At 43.1% G+C, this 6000-nt stretch overlaps 1 long non-coding RNA gene across 3 annotated transcripts in view; it reads right to left on the bottom strand.

Annotated features, from left to right (window-relative positions):
* LOC127483253 (uncharacterized) overlaps positions 1 to 5398 on the bottom strand; it is a 62168-nt gene extending 56770 nt beyond the window's left edge. For all 3 annotated transcript variants that reach the window (XR_011378025.1, XR_011378026.1, XR_011378024.1), the window contains exon 1: positions 4490 to 5398. This is a non-coding gene — a long non-coding RNA (uncharacterized lncRNA). The remainder of the gene's footprint in view (positions 1 to 4489) is intronic.
* Between the last annotated feature and the right edge of the window lie 602 nt (positions 5399 to 6000).

Here is a 6000-nt window from a genome sequence, read left to right on the forward strand (position 1 = left end):
GCACTACAATAATTTTAAAATTAAGAAAGTCATTAACGGTATTTGGATAATCTTGGAGTCTGTACTTGAGAAATAAAATCCCAGGAAATGGGTGGACCTAGCAGTGCAATATCTGATTTTGTCAACCAGGAAAGCATGTGGCTACCACATGTCTTACCTTCTCATCAGCAATGTCACCAGCCCCTTAACAGTGCTGAATTTTTCCTGTGAACAAAGAACATGGCTTGTCGTTCTTGCTAATAAATTCACCATGGAAAGCATAATTTGTTCATAATGTTTCCTGTAAGTGTCAGGAACACACAAAGCATCTCTGAATATCTTAAATCTTGGATCGCTCGCCAAAGGGGCAGGGTTTCCGTGCTCTAACATCATTTTGTAAGTGTGCTCCATCGTGATCACAAAAACTAAGATATACATAAATCTAAGATTTTTGTTTTCGGGATAAGTAAAATTGAAAAAAAAACTCATGTTCTTTTCTTGGGGCCATCTGGTAACTTCACTAAGAAGGAAGGATTAAATATGTTTCTAGCTGCGTTTAGCAAACCCATATGGTGCCAATCATCACAACACAGGCCAATGGGAGAGCTGAATTTCATTAGTGTGTTCTGAGACTCGGCTGATCACGTGTCACTTCAATTGCTAGATTCTATGCAGATACACTTCTTTTACCTAGTATTTTCTAAACACTAGCTATAATTGATATGCTCTATTTTTTTGTATAAGTTCATCAATAATAATTTAGCTAAACTAACAAAAATTCTTCAACAACTCTGATCTCTAATAAATACACTGAAACCAAGTTCAGCACGCTACAGGAAGTAATTAAGAAGGCACCCCAGTGTGTTTGGGTACACCAGGTCAGCCAAAACAAGATTTTTCTATTTTTATGAGTTTTTGTCAAATTTTAAGTCTGTCTACATTTTAAAACAAAAATATAAAGGAATTTGTTGGTAGCAATGAACTCTATAAATATTAAAAAATTATAGTCCATGTAACTTTAAGAGGGTTTTTCCAAACAAATGGCCTAGACATGCAATAAACGTACCTATTCAATTTCAACCCCCCCCCCCCAAAAAAAAAAAAAACAACTCAACAAACCATAATAAATACCACAGGTATTTTCTGGTTAGTTATATAGTAGGATATTTTAAAAAGTTTTGGAAAATGGAATTAAAAGATAAATAATTTTGGTGCCAAAAATGTTGGAAATCCATACATACAGGGGTCCCTAAAAAGTTAATGGAAAGTATGTATTAGAAAAAAATTTACATGGATCTCAAAATATTTTTACACCAAAATAAACCTACATTTTTCCATTTTCCAGGAACGTGTTGAACTACCTCCTATACACGCACACTACGTAAGTGTGTATGTGCACCTGTGTGTTTGTGTGATTATATGTGCTATGTAACACAGCAGCCATGTAAGAACTGCTCCTTGCAAGAGGTCATAAGTGGTCATCAGTTTTATCACCTTCCTTCAGAAGGGGCTGCTCCTGGGGTCAGTGCTGTGGCACAGTGGGTTAAAGTCCCAGCCTGCAGTGCCAGGGATGCCAGTTCAAGTCCTGGTTGCTCCACTTCCAATCCAGCTCCTGCTACTGCACTTGGGAAATCAGTGGAGGATGGCCCAAGTCCCTGGGCCCCTGCACCCATGTGGCTCCTGGATTTAGCCTGGCCCAGCACTGACTGCTGCAGCCTTTTGGGGAGTGAACCAGTGGATGGAAGATCTCTTTATCTCTCTCTCTAACTCTGTCTTTCCAATAAATAAAATAAATCTTTATTTAAAAAAAAAAGAAAGAAAAAAAGAAAGGGCTGCTCCTAGGTTTCCCCAGGAGCTCAGCTCCTGTGGTCTACTTGAGCCATATTCCCCCACCTCGTCTGCCTTCATGGAACCCACAGTAAAACCCGACCTTACACAGCATTCCCATCTGCAGGGAACAGCTGCACTTGGCAATGACTGACTCAGTTTTTTACTCTTTTTTTTTTTTTTTTTTTCACAGGCAGAGTGGACAGTGAGAGAGAGAGACAGAGAGAAAGGTCTTCCTTTGCCGTTGGTTCACCCTCCAATGGCCGCCGCGGCCAGTGCACTGCGGCTGGCGCACCGTGCTGATCTGATGGCAGGAGCCAGGTGCTTCTCCTGGTCTCCCATGGGGTGCAGGGCCCAAGGACTTGGGCCATCCTCCACTGCACTCCCTGGCCACAGCAGAGAGCTGGCCTGGAAGAGGGGCAACCAGGACAGAATCCGGCGCCCTGACCGGGACTAGAACCCGGTGTGCCGGCGCCGCAAGGCGGAGGATTAGCCTAGTGAGCCGCGGTGCCGGCCAGTTTTTGACTCTTACAGGAACTCTACCAGGTAGGTTTTTCACACTGATCCTTCACAGTGCACCTCCAAACTCTCTTTCCTTCTTTTGACTCAACTTGGGGCTTTTTTTAGGATTTTTAAAAAAATTTTATTTGAAAGGCAGAGTTACAGAGAGGCAGAGGCAGAGGGAGAGAGGGAGAGAGGGAGAGAGGGAGAGAGGGAGAGAGAGAGAGAGGTCTTCTATTTGCTGGTTCACTCCCCAGATGGCTATAAAGGCCAGAGCTATGCTGATCTGAAGCCAGGAGCCAGGAGCTTCTGGGTCTCCCACGAGGGTGCAGGGGCCCAAGGACTTGGGCCATCTTCCAGTGCTTTTCCAGGCCACAGCAGAGAGCTGGATCAGAAGTGGAGCAGCCGGGACTCCAACTGGTGCCCACATGGGATGCCGGCACTGCAGGCAGCAGCTTTACGCACTAAGCCACAGTGCTGGTCCCTAACTCTGTCTTTAAGTAAACCTACCTCTTTTTTGCTTTTATTCTCATGCTCATATTTAACTTGATTTTTTCTGTGCTTATTTCTCTCTGATCCATTCTCCCTATTTGGACTACTATTTTATCTGCCTGACTTTTGTTCCCACTTCTCCTTCCCTGTACCACATTTTTTTCCCCATTATTGATACCTTTCCTAAGACCCTTAGCTTGTGGTCTTTACTGGACTATGAACCTTCAGGGTGAGTGAGGCATGATCTCAGGACCCCCACGGCTGATCCCTGATGAATACACTAGTTCCTAAATCATAGGGGGAGGGGAGGCACACAAGTAGGCTGGGTGCCTAGGAAATCTAACGGAATTGGGCAAGCAATGCTTCCAATAAATGGAGCACGCACAGTGGAGGAGAAGGAAGGGGGGAGAGTTTGGGTTCAGGGATAATCAGTCAGTCAGAAAGAATGCTATTGAGATAATTTTGCAAGAAATAAAGGCACAAGCTTCCCTGGTGTGTATTTCAAGCACACCCTCCTCAGCGAAGGCCCTGGAGGGTGGTGCTTAAGACACCTGAGCTTACGTCAAAATCCAGTTGTCCACATCTTCCTCCAGTGTAAACAAACAATGAATTTAATAATCTCTATACACTTTAATTTGGAAAGAGACTTGTTGGCACCAGTGCTATGGCACGATGCGTAAAATGCCACAGTCTTCAGAGCTGGAATCCTGGCTGTTCCACTTCTGAACCAGCTCCCTGCTAATGCCCCTGGGAAAGCAGAGGAGGATGCCCCAAGTGCTTGGGCCCCTGCACCCATGTGGGAGACCCAGAAGACGCTCCTGGCTCCTGGTTTCAGCCTGGCCCAGCTCTGGCCATTGTAGCCATTTGGGGAGTCAACCAGTGGATGGAAGATCTCTCTCTCCCTCTCCTTTTCTCTCTATCTCTGCCTTTCAAACAAATAAATATTTATGAAAAAAATAGATTTGTTAACTTTTTTCCTATATATTGTATTTATTAAATAAAGTATTTATTTTTTGTATACATATACAGAAATATTTTATTAAATAAAGATATTAAATAAAAGATAGATATGTGTTTGTGTATATATATATGTTTGTACATATATATATATATTACATGTAATGCAATCATGTGCAAAGTGAACTGCAGATACAACAAACATAAATGAATTTAAGACATGGACACATAATTCAAGTTGCTTTGAAACTCTGAAGGAAGGTAAAACAAAACAATATTATAATAGAAATAAACAACTTTACAAAGAACAGAACTTTCAGAGCTGGGGTGAACCAATTAATAAAGAATAATTGAATAATGATATAAAATCGAAACAGCAATTCAAGGGAAAATAATTGACTCCATCATGCTTAAATGAAAAAAGAATGACACAAATAATAAGTATAATAATTATACCAATATACTTTCTGTCTATGCTACATACAGTTAGCACTTGATACATGCTTCCTTTTCATTACTGTTTCTGTGTTCTATCTCCCCTACTACACTTTAAGGGTCTTCAAGGTACAGGAATGCTATATGAACGGCACAAATACAGCATTAGTAGATATGGATATCCCCCTGGGCTACAGATATAGATATGGATATCCCCCTTGGCTACAGAATAAATTCATGAAGGTATAGCACACTGTTGGAAAACAAAATCACTGGATCATAGGTTTTAAAAGCTTACCAGGTAATTTTACATGAGCCACGCTAAAGAAAGTCACATGTAAGCCCATGCACAATGTCTTGCATGAGGAACTATAGTGCGTGTTGAACAAATCAACTCATTCAGCAGTATTATTCATTCAGAGTCCGTCTGGCTCAGTCATGGTTTTTGAGCACTTGCTACATCACTAGATCCTTCTCACAAAACACTTATGACACTGTAGTACACAGCCCACAGTGATGAAACAATTTGCCTATGACCATCATGGTTACAGCAGAATCCATACGCAGGCACCAAAGGAGTGCTGTGTCACGTGACCTCGCAAAGGAAGGCCTATCACACTAAGTTGTCTTCCTGCAACCAGGTGTGCTTTCCTTTGCATTATTTCTTTTTGTAAAACTGGACAACACACTTCCAAGTTATAAATGGGATGTGTGGTTCATGTGGATTTGCCCTGATCCAGCACTGATAAAAAGCTTGTAAAAAATGGAATTAAAAGATAAATTAATTTTGGTGAAAAAATTTTTTGAAATCCATGCATAAAGGAGACTCTTAAAAAGTTCAGAGTGTAGTGCGTAAACAGGCCTCCTGCTATGGTTGCATCCTATATGGGCATATCCCAACTGCTACACTTCCAATCCAGCTCCCTGCTAGTGACCTGGGAAAAGCAGCAGGATACGGCCCAAATACTTGGGCTCTTGCCACCCATGTGGGAGACCTGGATGAAGCCCATGTCTCCTGGTTTTGGCCTGGCTCAGTTCTGGCTGTTGGGAGCACTTGAGGAGTGAACCAGTGGATGGAAGACCTCTCTCTGTAACTCTTTTTGCTTTTTAAAGATTTATTTATGGGGCCGGCACCCTGGTGCAGTAGGTTAATCCCATATGGATGCCCATTCTAGTCCCAGCTGCTCCTCTTCCAATCCAGCTCTCTGCTGTGGCCTGGGAAAGCCACAGTAGAAGTAGAAGTAGAAGATGGCCCAAGTGCTTGGGCCCTTGCACCCATGTGGGAGACTGGGAGGAAGCACCTGGCTCCTGGCTTCGGATTGGCGCAGCTATGGCCATTGCAGCCATTTGGGGAGTGAAACAATGGAAGGAAGACCTTTCTCTCTCTCTCTTCCTCTCACTGTAACTCTCTCTCTTAAATATTTTATTTATTTGTAACTCTGTCTCTTAAATATTTTATTTATTTGAAAGGCAGATTACCAGAAAGGCAGAGAGAGAGAAAGAGAGAATTGAGAGAGAAAGAGGTCTTGCATCTGCTTGTTCACTCCCCATATGGTCGCAACGGCTGGAGCTGTGCTGATCCGAAGCCAGGAGCCAGAAGCTTCTTCCGGGTCTCCCATGCGGGTGCAGGGCCCAAGCACTTGGGCCATCTTCCACTGCTTTCCCAGGCCATAGCAGAGAGCTGGATCAGAAGTGGAGCAGCTGGGACTTGAACCGGCGTCCGCATGGGATGCCGGCACTAAAGGCGGTGGCTTTATCTGTTGCGCCACAGTGCGGGCCCCTCTCTGTAACTCTTGACTTTCAAAATAA

This window comes from Oryctolagus cuniculus, chromosome 8, assembly GCF_964237555.1.
Source record: "Oryctolagus cuniculus chromosome 8, mOryCun1.1, whole genome shotgun sequence".
NCBI lineage: Eukaryota > Metazoa > Chordata > Mammalia > Lagomorpha > Leporidae > Oryctolagus > Oryctolagus cuniculus.